This window comes from Lithobates pipiens, unplaced genomic scaffold (genome assembly GCF_037356315.1).
Source record: "Lithobates pipiens isolate NorthernLeopardFrog02 unplaced genomic scaffold, aLitPip1_a1.2 Scaffold_7, whole genome shotgun sequence".
Lineage (NCBI taxonomy): Eukaryota > Metazoa > Chordata > Amphibia > Anura > Ranidae > Lithobates > Lithobates pipiens.
In genome coordinates, this window is record NW_027507892.1 from 4,646,685 (window position 1) to 4,671,259 (window position 24,575).

Consider the following 24,575-nt stretch of genomic DNA (forward strand, 5'->3'; position numbering starts at 1 on the left):
GTATGGTGTGCAAGGTTGAGGGGTGCACTTTGTACGGAATGCAGGGTTGAGAGGAGCGCTGTGTATGGAGTGCAGGTTGAAAGGTGCTCTGTGTACAGAGTGAAGGGTTGAGAGTGTGCGCTGTGTATGGCGTGCAGGGTTGAGAGGTGTGCTGTGTACAGAGTGCAGGGTTGAGAGGTGCCCTGTGTATGGAGTGCAGGGTTGAGGGGTGCGCTGTGTATGGAGTGCTGGGTTGAGGGGGTGTGATGTGTACAGAGTGCAGTGTTGAGGGGGTGCGCAGTGTACAGAGTGCAGGGTTGAGGGGGTGTGCTGTGTATGGAGTGCTGGGTTGAGGGGGGCTCTCTGTGTACGGAGTGCAGTGTTGAGGGGGTGCACTGTGAATGGCATCTGTGTACATCTCCCCCCAAATACAAAGCTTTCTTCCCCACATATTTCAGGATCCTGGTGTTGGGAGTGTAATGGAGAGGATGCCTCACCTGCCCCCCCCCCCCACTCTCCACATGGTCATTCCATTTTCGATAGTGTCAGGAAAGGATTCACTTGCTGGTTGCACTGTGGCTCCCAGATCCATTGCATGCAGTTCTAGTGTCCACCAGCAGGTGTCTCCCAGAAGCCAGCAGGCTGTAGTAATCAGTCACAGTGTTCAGCTGCCGGGGGCTACTTAAGGCTGCTCCTCCCTTCCCCCAACGCGTCACGATTCTGGTCCCTTCCTTGCTGTCTGTTCACCTCCTTGCTGTCAGAGAGCCTGATCCAGCCTGTACCCCTCTGCCTTGTTTCTGCCTTACTCCTGTTTGAGTACCCAGTCATGACCCCCCCCCCCCCCCCCCCCCTTCCATGCAACCTTGCATTCCCTGTACCCTTGTCCCTAGATTAAGGTGACCAGATTTTTTAAATGAAATCCGGGGACATATTTTTTTTTACTAGTAATGGCAGCAATCAGCGACTCATAGCGGGACTATGATATTGCGGTGGACAAATCAGACACTAAGTGACACTTTTGACACTTTGTGGAAACCAGTGACATTAATACAGTGATTAGTGCTAAAAATATGTACTGTCACTGTACTAATAACACTGGCTGGGAAGGGGATAACATCTAGGGCAATCAATGGGTTAAATGTGTGCCTAACAAGTGTTTTCTCACTGTGGGGGAGGTGCTTTTACTAAGAGAAGACATAGATCCCTGTACCCGCAAACACAGGATCAATGTCTTCCATACCGACAGACTGGCGAACTGCCTTGTTTACATAGGCAGAACACTAGCGAGTCGGCCGTATCCGCTGATTGGTTCTGACACCCATAAATGCAGGATCACGTATATAAGTGATCCTGCGCAGCATGACCCCCCTGTAGCAGGAAATTTGCTATCAGCTGATCAGAAACTGGTAAAGATCATCAGCATCATGATAAATCACAGGCAGCAGGCGCTCTATCATGGCTCTGGCTGGCTCTGTCACAGTGTGTCACATAACATGGCTGCTGGGTGCTGATTTTGTTAACTTTGACCAATAAGTGCCCCCCGCTGCCTGTGAGTTCTGATACCATCCATCATGCCAGAGAGACAGGCACAGTGCAATGTAGTCTATTCACAGACACCCCCAAAGCTCACCTGTGGTTGAAGCCTTGAAGGCACTGGCAGCCCCACGATTGGATCTGCTTCCCCTCTATTCCTGCTGCTGGACATCATCAGCTGAGCTCAGCTGCCTCTCTCTGCCCGTCGCCACCACCGCCACCTGCCTCACAGCCTCTCAGGTCTCACTCTCCGGGCCCCGGCTACTACTGGGTGGGGAGTGGAGGAAAATGACTGCCGGGGAAGGCAAGGAGATAAGCAGGCAGGCGGCTGGCCTGGATTTGAGCCAAGGCAGAAGAACATGTGAGCGGAGCTGAATGGGCATGTGCCGAAAACTGAAGAAATAGTCCATCCGCTCCGACCAGCACATCATCATCAGAAAGGGACACAGATAATGGAAAAAATACACCCCCCTAAACTAGTAGGATCAGGGGGGGGGGGTGTAATTCAGATTTTTTTTTTATTCTGCACTGACTGTCTTTGAAAATTGCCCAAGCTCCTGTTGAAGTCAAATCCGGGGACAAAACCAGGGACAGACCTGGTCTGGGGAAAGGGTCCTCAATCCGGGGACTGTCCCCTGAAACCGGAGACATCTGGTCACCCTACCCTTGATTGTTTTTTGTATATAGTTAGTTGTTCAGGTTCAACAGTTCTTGTCAGCGGGGTTTGGGTCTTGTGGTTGGGGTTGTTCATGTTTATTGTTTGCTGTGTTCATGGTTTGCTGTGTTTCACTGTAAATAAATATCACTTTAAGGTTATATACGTGTTTGTTTGTTTGGTCTCTGTTTCCTTGTGCAGCTATGTGTCTGGTCTCCTTGCTGCAGAAACCTGACAGATAGTCTTCACTTCAGTGGTTTCGCCGCTGTAGCTTAAGCCAGGACCAGGACTCAGCAACAACAGGTCTTCTTCCTCTTAGCTCTTGTACACACGGTCGGAGAATCCGTCGGAATGTGTCCCATCGGACCGTTTTGTCGGATAATCCGACTGTGTGTGGTATGCATCGGACTGTTTCCGTCGGAATATCCGTCGGACCAAATTTTCCAACTTGCTGGAAATATTTTCCGAAAAACTGGTCCGATCGGACATACTCCGATCATGTGTAGAGAATTCCGATCGGACAAAGTGGCACGCATGCTCAGATCAAATTCCTACACCAAAGCTATTGGCTACTAGCGTGAACGTAGTCCCGTCATAACGAAATTACGTCATCACGTTCTGAACGATCGGATTTTCCGACAACTTGGTCCGACTGTGTGTATGCAACAGTTTCGGACACAATCCGTCGGACAAAATCTGTCGGACAAAATCCAACGGATTTGGTTGACAGAATGTCCGACCGTGTGTACAAGGGCTTAGAGAAGAGCTCTCACTCTCCTAGACTGCACAGAGCATGAGATGAGCTGCTGGTAACCTGCACCCCTCTACATATTGTGCCTGGGTCAAAGCCCCCATCCTATGCTACGCCACTGCTTCTGCCCAGTCAATATGGATAATTGAAGCCCCCCCCCCCCATTATGGTGATGTTGCCCTGCCTTGCTGCCATTTTTTAGGTTAGGGGGCCTATAACTTACCGCCATTATTAATTTCCCGCTTGTCTCTTCTCTTTGAAGTTCCACCCACAGGTATTCCACGCACCCCATTTGCAATGTCGTCCCTCACGTTCACTAGCAAATCATTTTTGATATACAGGCAAACCCCTCCACCTCTTCTTACCTCCCTATCTCTCCAATACAAGAAATACCCCTGATTAGATGCTGACCAATCATGTGAGCTGTCAAACCATGCTTCTGATATTCCCACAAAGTCTAAATCCTTCTTGTGTATCAGAAGCTCCAGTTCTTCCATTTTGTTAGCTAGGCTCTTAGCATTTGTGTACATGCCTCTTAGTTTTGTAATGGCGCATTTTTTTTCCTCCTTAATTTTTCTGTGGCTGTGATATTGTTTTGCTAATCCTCTAACCCAGGGTTTAGGTGGTTTGGTTATATTACTGATAATGCCTCCATTAACACCCCCTGACCTTCAGTCACTACTGGCTATCACTTGCTCTGATTCCCCCCCCCCCCCACCTAGTTTAAAAGCCCCTCTGACTTTTTGGCCATCCTCTCCCCCAACAGACCTGCCCCTCCCCATTAAGAGATACAGCCCATCCCTACTATAGAGCCGATAACTGACTGAGAAGTAGACATGTGCAATTCGTTTCAAATTATAGCAAATATAACGAATGAATTTGACACGATTCGGTAATTTGTTAAAGATCTAATGAAACAAAAGGTCAACTCAAAGTAAATCTTACAGTCCAATTAGCTGATTAATTTTGTGCCGGAGGTTGGATTACTGGCAAAGTGCATTCCTGAGAACTGAGTGAGAAGGGTGTTGTATTGTATTTGAGCCGAGGAGAAGAGATATTGTCATTGTGTGTGTTAATAAATTAAATAAACAAAGTACTTTCCAAACTAAGAATCATTATCATGAATATATATACATACATAAATATCGAATTTCAACTAATACAAAAGAAATTATAGCGGATATAACGAATGAATTCGACATGATTCAAGATTCAGTATAACGAATATTGACACAATACAGAAATAATAAATTATTCAAAAACGAATTAACGTAACATAACGAATATAACAGAATGAAATTATGTATTTTATGAATGACAACGAACTGAAACAAATTTTTTTTTGCCATTGTGCACAAGTCTACTGAGAAGTCAGGCCAGTTCTCCAGGAACCCGAAACCATCATTCTTGCTCCAGTTCCTCAGCCACTTGTTAAGCTCTCTGAGCTCTTGCTACCTCTGTGGTTTGGGTTCAGGTACAGGTAGTATCTCTGCCTTGGAGATCCTTCTCTTCATTATAGCCTCTAAGTCCCTAAAATCATTTTTTAAGACGCTCTGCCTTCTTCTAACTTTGTCATTGGTACCAATATGTACCATGACAGCTTCCCAGCCTCACCCAACAATCTGTCCATCAGATCCACGATTTGCTGAACCCTAACGCCCAGTAAAGAACATACTATCACGATCTTGGTGACAGATTGCCCCATTTGTCCTTCTAATAATTGAGTCCTCTACCACCAGTATCTGCCTAACCTTGTCTGTATCCTTGCCCCCCTCCATAATGGAGCAATCATTCTCCTGGCAGCTAGGGGAGGGAGGCTGCTCCAGCAGTGCCACTCCATAGCTGATATCCCCAACATCATGCAGTTTGTTCATCTTTAAATATATGATCATTCTAATAAAATTAAAGCTTCTTTAGCAGAATATATTGTCCATCCATGAAGCATCAGAATGTATTTAAGCCACGTAGTATTTGGAGTGTATATACTGTACAATATATACGGTATAGTATTTTGGCACCCCTGCATTTCTGTCAGATAATGCACCACTTTACCCAGAAATCTGATGCAATTACAAATGTTTAGGCATTCATATGTTTATTACATTTGTTTGTATAGGTATGACACAAAAAAGTTGAGAAACAAAAAGCCGAATCTGACACATTTCACGAAAAACTAAAAAAATGGACTGGACATAATTATTGGCACCCTCAATTTAATATTTGTAAAAAATAACTGAAATCAATTGCTTCCTGTAACGATCAATGAGTTTCTTACACCTCTGAATGAATGAATGAATGCATGAAATACTTGTATAGCGCACAATGCGAACTGAATCGCCTCTAGGAACCTCTCTACTGGAATTTTGGACCATTCTCCTTTCACCAACTGCTCCAGGTCTCTCAGATTGGAAGGGTTCCTTTTCCCAACTGCTGTTTTGAGATCTCTCAACAGGTGCTCTATAGGAATTAGATTTGGACATTGCTTGGTCTTAAACCATTTCTGGGTGCTTTATGACGTGTGCTTTGGGTCACTGTCCTGCTGTAAGACCCTTAACCTCTGACGGAGACCCAGCTTTCTGACACTGAGCCCTACATTGCACCCCAGAATTCTTTGATAGTCCTAAGATTTCCTAATATCATGCACACAGTCAACACATCCAGTGCCTGAAGCAGCAAAGCAACCCCAAAACATAAGTGAACCTCCACCATGTTTGACTATAGGGACTGTATTCTTTTCTTTAAAGGCCTCATTTCTTTTTCTGAAAACAGTAGAATGATGGGCTTTACCAAAAAGCTGTAATTTTATTTAGTCTGTCCACAGCACATTCTCCCATAATGATGTTGGCTTCCTCAAGTGAGTGCCATGGGCTGTAACCTTCTTGACAATGTTGCACACAGTGGACACAAGAACATTAAGATCTCTGGAGATGGACTTGTAACATTGAGATTGTCCATGCTTTTCCACAATTTATGTTCTCAAATCCTCAGACAATTCTTTGCTGCTCTTTATCTTCTCCATGCTCCGTGTGGCACACAGAGACACAAAACACAAAGTTTGAGTAATTTTTTCACCATTTTAACTGGTTGCCGGAGTGATTTCTATATTCCTGAGGATCACGTCAGGATATACATCTCTGCTCCCCACATTACTGTAGGGTCTACTTGTTTTTTGTGAACCACCTGTACCAATTATGCATGGCTATAAATAACTAATCATGTATATATGTACAAAGTGTTTTTAATCATGTTTTGTTCTTAATAATTTATTGTTTTATTCTTACTTTGGCCTAATCCTTGGTTACCGAGCTAGTCCTCAACTTCTATAGTGCCGGGGTGCATGATTGGAGCAGCCACAGGCACCCTTTTTTTCCAATATCCTACTACAAAGGATGATGGTACCCATCTTTACTTCTAGATTAAACTAGATTGAGGCAATACTCTACATTTCATGATTTCTATATTGTCAGCACCTGTTAATTGATACAGGTGAGTTTGATTACAAATTACAGGAGCATCACAAACTTTGAATGCAATTATTTCTTAAAATTTTGAGAAGGTGCCAAAAATGTTCTCCAGTACATTTTTGGAGCTTTGTGTGGAATGTGTCAGATTTGTCTTTCTGTTTCTCTACTTTTTTAGTGAGGCCCAGAACGGAAAAGACAGAAAAGAAAAAGTAGTGCAGGGACGGGCATGACCGTGTGTTTAGGGGAGACAATGCATGGGTTAATATGAAGAGATAAGAGGGGAGGGGACAGTGAGTAAAGTCCGAGGGGGCTGGGCTGGGGAACAGAAAGTTGTGGAGAAAGAAAGGAGGGGGCCGTTTTTCCACCCGGCCTCCCTCTATGTTGTCTGTGTTTGTTGGTTTATGTGTTTTCTTTCTTTCAGAAGCATGGCAGATGGTCGTCATGGCAGCTGTGGATTGGCGGTGTTTTGTTGGTCTTTGACGGTGGCAGTAAACATATGTGATGGAAAGGGGTGGGGGGCTCATGGGTAGTATGTGCCCCTCCGGTGTATTCCAGCGAAAGGTTAGCTGGAATACTCTAATGGCTGCACTGCAGGAAGGGGGTTGTCTCCGAGCTGATTATCCGCTGGAGGCCTATAGTGTAGAAAAAGGTCCCGCAGTGTATTGGTGGAATATGTGTTGGAGTTCGGGGGTGCCGTCAAAGACCAACAGACTGGAGTTAAACAAGTTGTTACGGAGGTGATATTTTGATATATATTTGATATTGGAGTTATTTATATGGTGTGAATAATAAATAGGCTGCTATGGCCATTTATACTCCAAAATGAAGGTGTGGTCTCATCATTTTAGAAGGGTAAGAAATGGGGATGTTGGAGTACATGTGGTATAACAGTAAGAGGCAGGTTGGGTCACACCAATACAAACAAAAGAAATAAACGTGAGAAGGCCTAGACATTTGGGCAAAGTTATATGGAAATAGCCGCGCTTATGGAGGGGAACAGGATAAATAGGAAAAAACTTAAGAGGATGGAAATAAGTGCTGTCGCACAGAAAAAAAGATGCAAAAAGGTTGCAGCCGCCCTTTGATACACAGGCTTTAGTTAAAGTCCGTGCCTTGGGATTTTTTATAAGTTGTTAATGTGGGCTATTGGCGCTACCTCAAATGATTATAATTGTACTGTTAAAACTTCAATTAATGACCCTCATCACTTCATAACCTAAACTAAATATATGATATTAGTGCAACACCTTCCCTATTGTCTATATATATGTGCTGGTGACATCAATAGTGTGCGCCTGCCCATATATGCAATAGCCTCTATAAGTGAATAAAAATATATATATATAAAGAGAGCCTTAAGTCAAGGGTTATAAAAAATAGAAAAAATAGAAAAGAATAGAACCCAGTGTAAGGTGCTTTGTAAATAAATGTGATTAGTTACACTACAATATAAAGGTATTCCCCTCAAAAATGCTAAACATTGCAAGATTCCAAGAGGCAGCATTAATTATCCATATTATTAGTACTTATACTTATAACCCTTAATGGCTCTCAATAAATAGTAGTGCAGTGCAAAACCTATGTGAACATATCACAACAAATGCCAACTAGTGTAAACTAAACTAATAAGTGCATAAATCATCAACCCACAAATACGTGATTCTTATACAGACATCAGCAGAGAGATATATACGAAAAGAAGGAGTTTTTTAACCCCTGTTTTGTTGTTGTAGAGACGTGAGGAAAATATATCTGTGTGCAAATTATGTAAACCATATACAGGTAGTGAAAGTTATACTAGGAGTTATATATAAGACCTTCCCATCCGCAATAGCCCACATTTGGGCAAAGTGGTGAGTTATCTGACGGAAAAGCAGGGGTGCCAATATTTTTGACCATGACTGTGTGTGTGTGTATATATATATATATATATATATATATATATATATGTATATGTATATATATATATCCCATACAATGAGATGCCTCACACTTTTAGAATTCATTCAATCCAGGAAAGTAACACGCTAACAGCAATCCAGAGCAACAGTTTTGAGCATCCATGCTCTTCATAAATCTAGTTACAAATGGAAATAGCGATTATTATACAGTGTATGCATATATATTTCCATCTGCACCTATCTTGATAATTGGCATTGGTGCTTCAAACTGTTGCTGCTATTATCCATTTCCTTGTACGTTCCTGAATTGAATAATAGCCTTTTATATAACTCTGGACTCTATATAAATCCTGAATAATAATAATACCAATAGTAATAACCTGCAGGATGTATATATGCCTTCAATTACAAGACACATGGGGCTTTTTCCTCCCCAAAAATTATATTTTAGTCCTAGGAAATGCCAGATCCCATCACCATCATTGGCTTCCTCTGATGTTTGTATTTTTTTAATTTCCCATTACATAGACTCCTGCTGCAGCAGGAAACGTGAGGCTCTGGGAATCATGTCAAAGATTTCCTATGAGGAAACCAGGCTTCCAAGACTACCAAGGATTGTGAAGAGCCTAAGACTAATTTAGACCGCCATCACCCATCCATAAACGGTGGATGACTTTTTTTTACTTTTTTATATTAATTTCCTGTCTACCGGCTATTCTGCTAAAATTGTAACAATGGAAGAAAACTGGTAACACGAGACAAAGGAGGCCAAAAGTCTCTTTGTATTTAGTAAAACTCCTTCTGCTGTGCTTTCCTATAAAGTTTTTTTTTTTTTTTGCTTCTCCTCCTTCCCCCCTGGCTTTTCCTAGACCCTTCGCTTGCAGGAAAACACTCCGGTGTCTGCAATCCTCATTATTTTTTCCTACCTCTCAGGTATAACAAGGCTACTTTTCCACAGTTCAATACTCCCCACTCTTGGTATTTTCTTCGCTAACAGCCTGTAATGCGCACCTTCGTTCCATTGTACATGCCTAGCCTAGGCAAGCTCGGTCTAATTACCTTCTTCCGATTTCACTTTTCTCTTCCCATCCCAGGAGATGTCTCAATTAGTGTTCCTTCTCCGACTACCTTGTCACCTCTCAGCTAGAAGGTGGGTCTGGCTCAGACTGAATCCATGCAGAAAATAAATGAGCCCAGGTTCTTGGAAGGTGGTATGATTTTACAAACTGGTGCACTTTTAATAGATGATAAATGCACTGGAAAAGGCCCTTATTAATGCGGCCAGGTTTGATTTGTTTGGCAGGCAGGCGGCGTGCCTTCATTACCGTAGCATTCAGCTTTTTTTCAGATGCCGCGCTCCCCTACAAAGCCGTGAGTGGAGGCTAATTAGCATTGCCTTGGTCAGAAACTAAGAATTAACTCTTGTCTTCAAGGCCAACGCTCAGAGATATAATTTGCTTTTGTCTACAATTACATTTGTAGGTAATTATAGAGACCTTTAGAACAGCAACACGAGAAAAATTCTTTTTCGCCAAACTATTATTGTTAATAAAATGTTTAAAGACACAAAGCAGAAGGCATTAGCGGTGTGCGAATCGCTGACTCACGCTGGGGACAAAGGTCAAGAAAACGCACCAAGTGCCTTTAATTATCATAATGCCAAGCAATTAAAAATGACATTAAAATTGGACAAATTTAGGCAAGGGGTGTTGAAAAGTTTTTTGTTCGCTTCGTTCGTGGTGATTTTTCGTAATTATACGTTAACTAGCTGTGATATGGATGTAACACGTATTTATAAAGGGTAAAAATAAACGCACGAAAAAGGTTTCAAAGGTCATCTTGTTAATACTGGCTGCATTTTGAAGTTCTCCAAAGTATAGCTTCTAGCCTGTGTGTGTGTTTGAATGTGTCTATCTGCTAAATACAATTCCAGTGTAAATTTATTGTAATTTTAAATAATGAGAAGAGTTTTTAATCACAACTGTGTAGTACATTTTGCTTGGCAAGGGTTGGGTTTTGTCCAACATCATATACCGTAGAGCACATTTCTCCTCCAAAGGGTTGGGGTTTGTCCACTATAATGTACTGTGTTCTGTTTCAAATGCTGCTTTAAAGTGGTTGTAAACCCTTACAACCAACTTTGACCTACAGGTAGCCTAGATTAAGTCTTACCTGTAGGTCCAAGAAATATCTCCTAAACCTACACGGTTTAGGAGATATTTGGCGAAAGACAGGCACCGCTGTCTACGGCGATATGCCGCGAGTGGAGGCTCCCGTGCGCATGCGTGGGAGTGACGTCATCGCGGCTTCGCCGAATGACAGCGGCGGAGCAGCGAGACCCACCGAGAAGATGGATGCGCCGGACTACAGGGGACAGCGGTGACATCGCTGGCTCCTGTGTCAGGTTAGTGACACATAATGGACTACTATGCAATGCATAGTAGTCCATTATGCTTTACCTTTGCAGGGAATGAAAGAGGAAGTAAACTCATCAGGGTTTACTTCCTCTTTAACATTGACATACCTCCATCGATCCAGTCTGTCCAGACAGTATGGTCATCTGCTGACTTGGCACCATCCACATTCAGCTTAACTCTTCGATAAGACACAGATGTTGAATCTAAAAGGATTTTACTTCAGACAATTGTAGTACAGAAGATGTTTTTCCAGTCTTTTGAATTGTAGGAAGACAATGACTTTCTTAGACCCGGTCTCTAATGCCCTGTACACACGGTCGGACATTCCGACCACAAAATCCGTCGGATTTTGTCCTTAACTGGTGTTGCATACACACGGTCGGACAAAGTTGTCGGAAAATCCGATCGTTCGGAACGTGATGATGTTCGTTCGTTACGACGGGACTACGTTGAGGCTAGTAGCCAATAGCTTTGGTCTCGTAATTTGATCTGAGCATGCATGGCACTTTTTCTGATCAGAATTCTCTAAAAACGATCGGAAAAAGTTGGATTTTTTTGTCGGAAAATTTGAGATCCTGCTCTCAAATTGTTTCCGTCGGAATTTCCGACGAAAAAAGTCAGAGCCCACACACGATCGGATTTTCCAGCAATATAATCCAATCAACCTTTTCCGTCTGAATTTCTGACTGTGTGTACAGGGCATAAGAAGTACTAACACTGACTGAGGGAACATGGAAGAAGTAGGGAGGGTCTAGCTAAGACTAGCCTTATCCTTAGGCCCAGCTAAAACTAGCCTTAGATTGTAAGCTCCTTGAGGGTAGGGATAGATGTGAATGTATAAGCGCTGCATAAATTAATGGTGCTATATATAGGTATCTGTAATGAAAAAATAAATAAATAGCCATAAATAGGAAAGGAAGATACCAAAACCACATTAGTAAACAAGTTGCAGTGGCCTAAAATCACAACTAGATGTGTTCTCTGAACAGTACCCCTGTAAGTAAGTTCAGTTTATCCTTCCCTCTGTAGGTGGCACTGTTTATATTGCTGACAGAGGGAATATTGGTTGTGAGGAGCTTTGTTGCTCTAAAGACTCTGTAGGTGTCTTCAGGGAAGCAGCTGTCTGATTGGACACTGCAACACTGGTTGACCTTTGCGGCCATCTTTAGTGAGGGTAATGCTAGCAAAAAAGCACTGCCCCACTGCAGTTGACACACATTTGTGAAGTGGGTAGAGTACGGACAGGATTCCCACTGATTAAGAACACTGTATTTAGCGCTAGGGAGAGGTTCCTGTCCAGGAGGGTCAGAGCAGTGCTACCACTTCTGGCCCCGTTATCTGAGAACTCTAGAGTGTTGAGACAAGGATCATTCTATCAGTCTACCAAGTGCGCCTGCACCACTGCTCTGCTTATCCGCCACCCCCCTCACTCAGATGCTGCTCTGGTTAAATAGTTACATATATATTTACATAGTTGGTAACGTTGAATAAAGACAACAGTCCATCCAGTTCAACCTGTGTAGGTATGTGTAGAAAACAAATTTCCCATATCCCCGTATATTGCTTTCCCTAAGATGCACGTTCAAGAATCTTTTAAAACGATCCATACTTCCTGCCGACACCACCGATTGTGGAAGAGAGTTCCACATCCTTATTGCCCTGACAGTGAAAAACCCCCACGTAGCTTAAGGTTAAACTGTTTCTCTTACAGTCTCATCATGTGGCCTGTGTCCTCTTACATTCCCTGAGACTGAACAGTTTCATACTTATGCTGGGATCATCGTTGAGATATTGGTATATCACTGTCATAACTCCTCTCGGGCGCCTCTTCTTCAGGGAGAACAAATTTAGCGCTTGCAGTGGTTCCTCATAATTGAGGTCCTCCAGTCACCATATTAATTTAGTTGCCCTTCCCTGGACTCTCTCCAGCTCCAGCACATCCTTTCTGAGGTTTGGTGACAGAACTTTTCAAAATACTCCAGATGTGGCCGAATCCAGAGTTTTATAAAGTGGCAGAATAATATTTTTTTCTCTGGAGTAAATTTCTTTTTTTAATGCATGCTAATATTCTGCTGGCTTTGGTAGCCGCTGCTTAACACTGCATACTATTTCTCAGTCTGTTTTCTGCTAAGACCCCTAGATCCTTCTCCATCCTGGAAGCCCCTAGGGGTTCTCCCCCCTAAAGAATAACTTGCGTTTATATTTTTACCCCCCCCCCCCCAAGTGCATTACCTTACATTTACCAATGTTAAACTTAATTTGGCATGCAGTAGACTACTCCAATAATGTATTCAGGTCCTCTTGTAAAGTTTCTATATCCTGTGCTGTGCTATTATTGCCCTGCATATTTTTGTGTCATCAGCAAACACTGAGATTGAGCTATTTATTCCCTCTTCTATATAATTTCTAAATAAATTAAACAGAATTGGTTCCAGGACAAAACTTTGAGGTACTCCACTAACCACTCTAGACCATTATGAGTATACGTTATTTATCACAATCCTTTGGACACGCGCCCGTAGCCAGTTTTCTAACCAGGTACCTACCCGATGGTGTATGCCTACAGACCTCAGCTTGTATATTAAGCATTTGTGGGGGACTGTATCAAATGCTTTTGCAAAATCAAGATACACCACATCCACCAGCTTATCTTTGTCCAGATGGTAGCTTACTTCTTCGTAGAATGTTAATAGGATGGTTTGGACAACAGTGACCTTACCTAAACCCATGCTGATTACTGCTAATGATACTGTTTTCTTCAGCAAATTCTTGGATATGGTCCTTTATCATCCCCTCAAATATATGAACGATGCAACCTAACAAAAACTGATTGTGGCAATGACAAGCCTCCATTCCTAATATGTGTTAAACAGCAGATTTTCTTTTTTCTTTGGCTGTAATGTCAATTTCAATTTTTTCTGCTGTTTATCCCATCAAATAGTTTACAAACTACTGATGTTAGACTGACAGGCCTATAGTTACCTGGATAGATCTCTGCCCTTTTTTGAATATTGGTACCACCTGGGCTTTTCGCTAATCAGCTGGTACCAATCCTGTCAGTATGCTGTCCATGAAGATTAGGAATAGCAGTCTGGCTATAACCTGACTGACTCTCGGGTGTAAGCTATCTAGTCCTGGTGATCTATTTATGTTAAAGGGATTGTAAAGTTACATTTTTTTTTTTTTTAAATAATGAACATGTTATACTTACCTCCACTGTGCAGCTCGTTTTGCCCAGAGTGGCCCTGAACCTGCTCTTCTGGGGTCCCTCGGCGGCTGTCTCTGCTTCCTCCCGCAGGTGCTTGTCACGTTCATGCGAGCTTACTTGCATGGTGAGAAGCATCTGCGGGCGCGCTCCCGTGATACAGCCGGCAGCTATAGCCGCTCGCTGTATCACACGCCCCCGCCCCCCGGCGCTCTGCGGCAGTGGATGTGATTGACAGCAGTGCGAGCCAATGGCTGCGCTGCTTTCCATCACTCCAGCCAATCAGCGGCCAGGCTGAGTGGTGAAGAGGAAGTCGAGGATGAACGCGGGACTTTCGAGGGGTGAGGTAAGTAAAACGGGGGGCCTGGGGCGCAGGCACTGTCAGATGTTTTTTCACCTTAATGCATAGAATGCTTCAAGGTGAAAAAACATTTACCTTTACAACCCCTTTAAGCTTCCCTAATCCTTTCCTGGACTTCAGCTTCTGTTAGCCACAAGGGTCGATCCTGTGACATGCTGCTAATAATACTGTTGTGGTTGTTATACCCATCCTTTTCCTGTGTGAAGACTGAGGAGAACAAGGTATTTAGCACAGCTGCCTTCTCCTTGTCATCTGTAATCACCTTCCCTTCATAGTCCTATGTGCTCCGTCCTCGCCTTTTTTACTGTTAATATATTTAAAAAAATTCTTGAGATTATTTTTACTCTCCTCCACTATTTTTACATCTCACATTGCATGCCTTGTATTGTTGGAATGCGGACACTGACCCTTCCACTTTGTACTTTTTAAATGCCTTTTTTTTGTCCTTCATATTACATTTTATGTGGTTCAGCGACCCAGATTTACCCTTTGTTCTTCTATAATTATTACCCCTTGGAATGCACTTGTTGATACATTTATTTAGTATATTTCTAAAGCATTCCTATTTTTCCTCGGTGTTCAATGCTTCATTGAGTGCTTGTGCCTCCCTTTCCTATGATTTATGTGGAATGTAATAATTCTGTGGTCATTAGTTCCCAAATTGTCCCATATTGCAATCAGATCTGTATCATTTGCAATTAAAAGATCTAGCAATGCGTTACTCCTAGTTGGGGGATCCACCAACTGGGACATGAAGTTGTCCTGTAGAACATTTGAGAATTGGCAGGCCTTTAATGAGTGGGCTGTCCCTTCCGTAGACAGGTTCAGAAGCAAACCGACTCAGTAGCGGGAAATCCAAGACTACAAAGTACATGGAGACAAGGAGTACAGGGTACTGAAGATCAACTAGCAATCCATGAGCATAACTGCCACCCTTATGCAGCACCCTCTACCTTAGGTAGGTGCTAAGTGTAATGGTTTTTATGTAAGCTGCCAGTGCAGGTACATTTAGGCAGGCCTATGCTGTGAGCTAGGCCTGTGTGTTTTGATCTGGGGGCAGGGGAGTGGTTTAGTGTAGCAGTAGGTGACTGACATGTATTTCAGCTCTTGGATGCCTCCTCTGTTTCCAGGGAGAATGTTCTGGAAAAGGGGCAGGGCTGAGAGCTGGAGTGACATGGGGTGGATATGAGGAGCTCGGACCAATCCCCAACTAGGATTGGCAGGGGGCAGGCCTCCTAAATATACACATGGTCAGCCTACTGGGGGAGGAGTTGTCAGCTGGGTGAACTGGATAATGGAGCGTTAGACTGTCGTGCCTGATGGAACCCCTTTCTGTGGGGGTGTACCTCAGATGGATAGCTCGGGAGCTGGGAGGGAGACTTGTTCCGTAGACATGCTGTGCAAGATTTAACATAGTCACTGCATAGTTTGTACCAAGTCTGCCCACCAGAAAGAGCAAAGAACTAGATTTGAAGTTTTATGTACTCCAAAATGTCCTGCTAAGGGGTGGTCGTGGCACATGTAGAGAACTGCTGTCCGTAACTGATCTGGAACAAAGATCTGCTTACCATGAAAATAGAGACCCTCTTTTAGCTGAAGATACAGGGAAGAAACAAACAGGGGACTGGAGGGTAACCAACCCCCGGGACTTTTAAGACGGTACCCGATATGAAGGCAAGATAATCACATGCAAAAAATAAAATCAATATAATTTTATTAAGAGTACAAATACATAAAACATTTCCGGAAAAGGAAAATATATAAAATATATAAATATATGTAACAAGTCCTAAATATATTTTCCTTTTCCAGAAATGTTTTATGTATTAGTACTCTTAATAAAATTATATTGATTTTATTTTTTCCATGTGATTATCTTGCCTTCATATCAGGTACCGTCTTAAAAGTCCCGGGGGTTGGTTACCCTCTAGTCCCCTGTTTGTTTCTTCCTTGTATCTTTAAAAAATTAATATCCTGGGATGTGGTACCATTTTACTTCTTGATCAAACCTCATCTATTTAAATCTTTTGTATGTGTCTCTTTTAGCTGAAGGTGAAGTTCCTGAGATGGAGGATGATCCAGGACTGCTGTCTTGATTTGAGAGATGAGATCAGTCTGTAACAAAAGAGAGTTTTTAGCAGGTAAAATGGTATCAGGTTCAGGGGGCACCTCAGTATCTTGAAACATATGTGAAAGAGCATCAGGCTTCCCGTTCTTAGATCCAGGCCCATAGGTAATATGGAAGCAGAATCTTGCCAAAAAGAGAGCCCATCTGGCCTGGCGGGGTCTTAATCTTTTTGCTGCTCTCAAATATTCAAGATTCTTGTGATCAGTGAACACAAGAATAGGATGTGCTGCTCCTTCAAGCAGATAATGCCACTCCTCCGGGGCTGATTTAATAGCAAGTAACTCTCGATCACCAACATCATGTTTCTTTTCTGGGGCACTTAGTTTCCTGGAGAAAAAAGCGACAGGGTGAAGTAGGGATTTTGTTCCTTGTCATTCAGACAGTATGGCTGCCACAGCAATTTCAGAGGCATCAACCTCGAGAACATAACGCAAAGCAGGGTCTGGATGTTTCAGAATGAATGCAGATGTAAAGAGACCCTTCAGTCTCTCAAATGCAGTTTAAGCTTCCAAGATCCATGTGAAAGTTTTACATACTTGTTAATTGTGTGATAGGGGATATGATACCAGAAAAGTCCTTGATGAATTTCCTGTAAAAATTAGCGAACCCCACAAACTGCTGTACAGATTTTTTATCAGTAGGGACAGGCCAATCTAGTACTGCAGATACCTTCTGTGGATCCATGGCAATCCCATCTGCGAAGATAACGAGACCCAAGAACTGGATGGTGAGCTTCTCAAATTCAAATTTTTCTGCTTTGGCATAGAGATGATGTTCCCTCAGTCTGCTTAATATTTTCTTTACATGGGCCCGATGTAACTCTAGAGAAGTAGAAAAAATTAGAATGTCATCTAAATAGACGATAGTAAATAAGTCAAGAAAGTCCGGAAACACATCATTCACAAAATGCTGGAAGGTAGCTGGTGCATTACAGAGTCCAAAGGGTATCACTAAGTATTCAAAGTGCTCAAAACAAGACCCAAAGGCCGTCTTCCATTCATCACCCCCTCTGATTCTGATCAGGTTATAAGCTCCCCTTAAGTCTTATTTGGAGAATACACATGCTTCTTGTAGTCTCTGGAACAGTTCAGGGATGAGTGATAAGGGGTAACGATTTTTGATGGTTACTTTATTTAAGTCCCGATAGGCAATACAAGGCCAGAGTGTGTGATCTTTCTTCTCAACAAAGAATATTCCTGCTCCAGCAGGAGATGAAGATGGCCGGATAAATCCCTTGCCAAGATTTCCATCTATGTACTTTCATAACTCCTCTAGTTCAAGTTCAGAGAGTGGGTAGAAGACGTTCATCTATGTACTTTCATAACTCCTCTAGTTCAAGTTCAGAGAGTGGGTCAATTCTGCCAAAGAGGATTTCTGCACCAGGTAAAAGTTTGATAGGACAATTGTAAGGTCTGTGAGGGGGAAGAGTGTCAGCATTCTTTATACTAATAACGTTCAGAAACTCATGATAGACAGAAGGCACAAGTCCACATTGATGCAGAGGAGGGGTTCTCCAGGACTGGGTATAGGAAGAAGACAGAATTCTCTGCAATAATCGAAAGGAAAAGACACTTCCCCAGTGGACCAATTGATGAGGGGGTTATGTGCCTTTAACCAGGGTTGCCCAAGGATAACAGGAAACAGAGGGGGGTAATGACATCCAAACATAAGAGTTCCTGATGTCCAGAAGCTGTAAGACACAGGATAGGTGCAGTCTCTAGAGTGACAGGTCCATATTTGATGCCTTAACCATCCGCCAGGTGAACCGAGAAGCTGTTTCTTTTGGCACACAGGGACAGTTCATGCATGGCTGCTAAGGAAGAGTCCACAAAACAACTACAGGCCCCAGAGTCCATGATGGCGGAAAAAGCAAGAGTCTTTTCTGCTAACTGGAAGGAGACTAGCAGCAAGCTGTGGTTTTGGCCAGGATTTAGTGCAGCAACAGTATGAAATGGAGGAGAGGGTCTCCTACGGTGTCTTTGGGGACAAGTCTGTAGAAAGTGTCCTTCATCACCACAGTTAAGACAGAGATTGTTAAAGCGACGTCAAGACCATTCTTTTTTGGATAGAGGAGATCTAGGAAAGTTGGCACGTGGAACCATCTTGATGTCAGTAGCGTTCTTAGGCATGGCCCGAAAAGGAAGGAGGTAATGGGGCCTCGGAAATGAGAAGGCATCGGATGGAGGTTCCCAGCTCTTTCGCACTCTCTTTTGGCCAGCCGGCAGTCAATCTGTATACAGAAATGAATTAAGTCATTCAGGGAGGTGGGTGTTCCCACCCTGGCAAGTTCATTTTTGATAGCTTCAGACAGGCTGAGACGAAATTGGAAATGTAATGCTGAGTTATTCCACTTAGTATCAGCACTCCACAATCGAAAATCCAATACAAAAACCTCCACCGGCATTGAGCCCTGTTGCAAGTGGTTCAGCGTGGTTTCAGCAGTCTGGTGACAGAAAGGATCAGCATACATTTGAGCCATGGCAGTGAAAAAGGCATTTACTGAAGCCAGGATAGGGTCATGTTGCTCCCAAAGCTGGTGTGCCCAGGCCTGGGGTTCCTCCAATAGCAGAGAGATGAGGAACCCCACCTTCCCTTCCTCGGTAGAAAATGTGCGAGGCAGTAGAGGAAAAAAAAGTTCACAGGCATTCTGAAATGTCCTGAATTTTCTACAGCCCCCAGAAAAACGTTCAGGCAATGGTACTCTGGGCTCAGGAGGACAAGATAGTTCAACATGAATACAAGTCATGGTTTGAGCAGCGGAATCCTTCTCTCTTGAATACTCGGAGGTGAAAGCCAAGCTGTATGCAGGCTGCAGTTGGTTATGAAATTGAGCAAAGTCTATATGCAACCCTTGCACTACATGAGAAAGTGAGGTAACAGTCCAGCAGAGGGTTGACAGAAGAGAGACCTCCCTTTCAGACTCATTCATTGGCTGACTGGTACTGCCACATACCTGAAGGGAGACCGAAATGATGAGGTCGGCCTCTCTTGTATCTCAAGCCCAAGTCCCACTGAGAGTGGAACAGAGGGAGCTGAGGGACAGGAGGAACACGAGTGCCTGCAGATGTAGACCCGGAAATTTGTAGCAGAGGATGCGTCCTCGGGAAGGCAGGAATACTGTCAGATAAGGAAGGGCAGCCGTGCACCATGGGCCAGCTGAATTTAAAGAGGCACTCTGCTTGGACTGCGGAACTGGAACATCAGGCGATGTACAGTTTCTGGCAGACTTGCAGCAGGAAGTCACAGCTGGTCGCAGCACCGTAGTCACAAACACTTGGATGGCAGTTTTGAGCCAAGCAGCGAACAGGAGCGAGGTCACTAGGATAGCCAGGTTCAGTAGCAGGCGGGCAGCAAGAGACCAAGGCATTAGGGCACCCCTCAAATAGGCCGTCTGGGGCCAATTGGCACTAGGGACGCTCTCATGTGTGTGCATGCAATCTGCAGTGCATGCGCATGTGCATTGGTGCCTATGATCATTTGCAGCCGCCCGTGAGCATGCCAAACGTTTTTTTAATGGTTTTCTAATGCCGCATACACACGATTGGACTATCCGGCGGACTTAGTCCGACGGACAACCCGCCAGACTTTGCAGAGGAGTTCCAGCGAACTTTCCTAATGAGCGGACCTGCCCACACACGACCGGACAATCCGCCAGACTATGACGGGAGTCCGCCAGACTTTTAAAATGAACGGACTTGCCCACAAGAAAAGTCAGTTCATTTTGTCACCTGGTATGGAATTAAAGGGGAAGCCCTACGCCGAAAAAACTGCGTGGGGGTCGCCCCAAAGTCCATTGTGAGGGCCCCCCCCTCCTGAGCCGTACCAGGCTGCGTGCTCTGAACATGGGGGGTGCTTTGGGGAAGGGGGCCCTGCGGCCCCCCACCCCAAAGCACCTTGTCCCCATGTTGATGAGGACAAGGGCCTCTTCCCGACAACCCTGGCTGTTGGTTGTCAGGGGGTCTACAGGCAGGGGGCTTATCAGAATCTGGGAGCCCCCTTTAATAAGGGGGCTCCCTTATTAAAGTCCCCCCCTCTGGCCCCCTACCCTATGTGAATGAGTATGGGGTACATTGTACCCCTACCCATTCACCTGGGAAAAAACAGTGTACATAAAAAAAAACATAACACAGGTTTTTAAAATACTTTATTAGACAGCTCTGGGTGTCTTCTCTTCTTCCATCTTCGGGGTCTTCTCGCTGGATTCCTCTGCTATCTTCTGCTAGCTCTTTTACTAGCGGAGGAGCCCGGCTTTCTCCTTCGTCGCCGCTGCCATTCGGGGGTCTTCTTCCAACTTCAGGGGTCTTGTCCTGCTCTTCGGTGGTCTTGCCCCGCTCTTCGGGTTCTTCTTGCTGGGCCTCCACTTTCTTCTTCCAGCTCTTTTACTAGCGCTGGCCCAGTCTTCTGTCACTGCTCGCTCGTCCCCACCCCTTTTCCTGACTGGCCGGGCTGGGTGCTCGGATAAGGGTCTGCTATGGACTTTGGGGGACCCCGCACCGTTTTTTCGGTGTAGGGCTTCCCCTTTAAATCCATACCAGGTGACGGGGCTAGCGACGTGTCAATCTCACCGATGGAGGCGGCGACATTCACTTCCTTCGCTAGCTCCGTCTACCTGGAGCCACGTTCATAATGAACGGACTTTACTTCGTGTGTGGGCAAGTCCGTTCATTTCAAAAGTCTGGCGGACTAGCACACAGACGGGCGGATTGTCCGCTGGACTGCCGAGTCCGGCGGACAATTTTGAGTGAAAAGTTCTTTCTACGTCCTCCAGACTTTTGGGACAAAAGTCCACCGGAGCCCACACACGGGCCCGCCGGATAATCTGATCATGTGTACGTGACATTACAGGTGTCCTGGAACAGCAGCTGAAGGAGACAGTTGGTCTGCCCGTCCAGAGTAAAGTCATTCAGGAAGGATCCAGGGCAGATGTTGGTAAGTAGAGAGCACAGTGGAGAGATCTGGAAGAGACATGCCAGGGGGGCTGGATGTAGAGCCAGAGGGAGTTTTGTGCCAAATCAGTGCAGCCATGAGTGCAGACAGGATTTGCAAGTTGGACTTGCTGGGATCAGTAGTACATCACCATTTATTCTTCCAAAGTAAATCAGTTGCTGTTACAAAGGGGTACTGCAGGCCCCGACCTACAAAAGGTCATCAAGTAAATACACTGGGACTTATTCAGAGTGAGGCCTAGTCATGTTCTGATGGTGTGATAGGATTACTAAGACTTGGACAGTAAAGTAGTGTGCAGGAGGAAGAAGTGTTCTGAGATAACAGTCTGTCGAGGTATGTGCTGAGGAAGAAGTGTTCTGAGGTAAAGACTGTTAAGTTTAGGGTCAGACATCTTGTTCTACTGAGAAGTGTGACACAGTTATTTTATTCTACTAAGTACTAATTTATCCTATGGGCATCCCCATTTTCCCCAACCAAGTTCAATCCCCTAATAAAAACAACAAAAACAAGCAAAAGACTGTTCATTAAATGAAAAGTATGTCTAACGGAGGTCTGCTAACAGGGTGAAATGTGTGGATGCTGTAACGCGTAGCAACCCATCACTACACTTATAAAGACTGCTTGCTGCCAGTTCTCACGAGAATAATGCAGGGATGTGTGTCGAAGCTTTTCCAAAGAGCAGCCATGTCTAGTATTGGCAATTATGCCAGGTCTTTGTATAGGCACATGTGAATCCCTCTTCTGATTAGCAACCTGATACATTAGTTCAAGCTAGGCCAATGCAACTATGCAAAAATAGCAATACCTGGAATGAAGCTTTTAAATAACGAAAGAGAACGTATTTCATGCTTATTCCCAGATATCAAGTATAACTTGTCACAAATTTGTGGCAGTGTTGAATTGTAAGTCTTGTTAACTTGCTGTATATCTTCACTGGCAAGTTGTACACTCGCAGAGCACTTGAAGCACAAGTTCTAGTTGACACTTTTCCAATTTGTAGAAAATTTGCGTGGGAAGTCTCTAGCAAGAGCAAAGTTGCAGTGGTGAGTCTACAGCAAGAGCTCTGCGAGTTTACAGCATGAAAATTCAGCCACAGTGACCCCTGTGGTGGGAGATCTATTGCACAAAATATCTGAACCAGAACTTGCAGCAGACTTGCAGAATGTTTGATCTGGAATGAAAGAAAGTTGATCTGGAATCATGCAATGCAGACTTGCTGCAATTGTGCAAAAAACCTAAGCCTGACAAGTCTAGCAATAGCTTAGCAAGTCATTTTCAAACTTGCAGCTCAATTGCTTGCTATCTGGATTACCATATAATAGAGGTTCTCAGCTTCCATCCCAGAGAGCTGTATAAGGCCGCGTACACACGCGGGGACTGTTCGCCCAACTTTGTCCGTCAAACAGTTTCGGCAAACAGTCCGCTCAAAATTAGCATGGACAGACATGGCCACACACGACGAACAAACAGTCCGCTGAAACCGTGCGCGATGACGTACGTCACGTACGACGGGACTAGAAACAGGAAGTACAAGACACAGCAAAGCACCCTTTGGGCTCCTTCTGCTGACTTTGCGTTAGTAGAAGTTTGGTTAGAGACGATTTGCGATTTTTAGACTTCAGCTTAATTTGTCCGTTCACTGCGGCGCAGTCTACCTGTGAGGTTTATATCTGCCTTTCGGTACGCGTGGATCAGTTGTACCTGTTATTAGGCGCTTCTGGTCCGCTCGTTTCTGTGTTTCAGGTCGTTCTTCATAGGTCTGGCTGTTCTTCAGTGCGTTCAGTTGAGCTTGTCTGTCCAGCCGACCGTTTCAAAGCCATGGAGAGTGGACGTACTCGGGAACGAGTTCGTGCTATATTGGGGCTTGGTGTTTTAGTTGTTATGAATTGTTTTTATTTAATGACTATTTTTTATTTTTTTTCCCCCTGTGTTTGACTCCCCAGTGTCCTTCCACGCCACAGGAATGGCAGACTGTGGCTTCCCAATTCGCTGCCCGTTGGGACTTCCCCAACTGCGGAGGGGCGATCGGCGGGAAACGTGAGGATTGTGCCCCCACCACATTCGGGGTCCTACTATTGGAATTATAAGGGGTTCCATAGTGTGGTGCTAATGGCGGTGGTGTCGGCACAATGTGACTTTCTTTATGTGGATGTGGGGAAGAACGGCCGGATGTCTGACGGAGGAGTCTTTAGGCAGACCGAGTTCTGCCACCGTCTCATCACTGGTGGCCTGGACTTGCCACCAGATGCCGAGAATGTGGAGGGTCTACCGTTTGTGTTTCTGGCTGATGAAGCGCTCGGTCTGAGTGAACATCTTATGAAACCCTTCCCCCAAAGGACCCTCACCCCGGAGAGGAGGGTTTTTAATTACCGGCTGGCCAGAGCAAGAAGGGTTGTGGAGAGTGCCTTTGGCATTATGGCCAGCCGGTTCCGTCTGTTACTGACAGCGATCAACCTTGCAGAATATAAACTGAACTATGTGATTCTGTGCTGCTGCATTCTGCACAATTTTCTACGTAAATTTTCATGTAACCAGTACCTGCAGCCTATTGGGCCTGAGGCCGGACTCATATTTCCAGAACTGACAGGGCTGGATCATGCCCTTCCTGGCTTAGCCCCCCAAACAGCACGTGAGGTGTGTGACCGCTATGTCAGCTATTTTAATGGTAGGGGGGCTATTCCAATGCCAGCTGAGCAATAAAAATGTATTTTTCTTGAAATATGTCTTGTCTGTTCAAATTTTTAAGTTTGGTTCTTGTTTGCTTTTCACGTTGCTTGTCTCCTACATTGTCCTAATTCAGGGATATGCAATTGGCCAACCTCCAGCTGGTGCAAAACTACAAGTCAATCATGCCTCTGGGTCTCATGCTTGTGGCTGTCAGTCTTGCTATGCTTCATGGGACTTGTAGTTCTGCAACAGCTGGATTTCCACTAATTGCATATTCCTGTCCTAGTGCATTTGTATTGCAAAGTGGTTTTTGACAATAGGAAATAAGGCCCTTTGTGACAGAAAACACAAAATGACTTCCCAAACTGGTATTGAGTATTGAAAGAAGTAGACACACACACACACACATCTTTTTTTTGATTTTTTAATAGTGCACATGCCAACTAGTGCCTCTGTTTTAGATATTTTTTTGGTGTTTTTTTTTTTTTTTAATTGTTTTTTTTTTTTTTTTTGGGAATTTTTTTTTTTTTTTTTTTTTTGTAAACATAGAATATATATAGAAATATC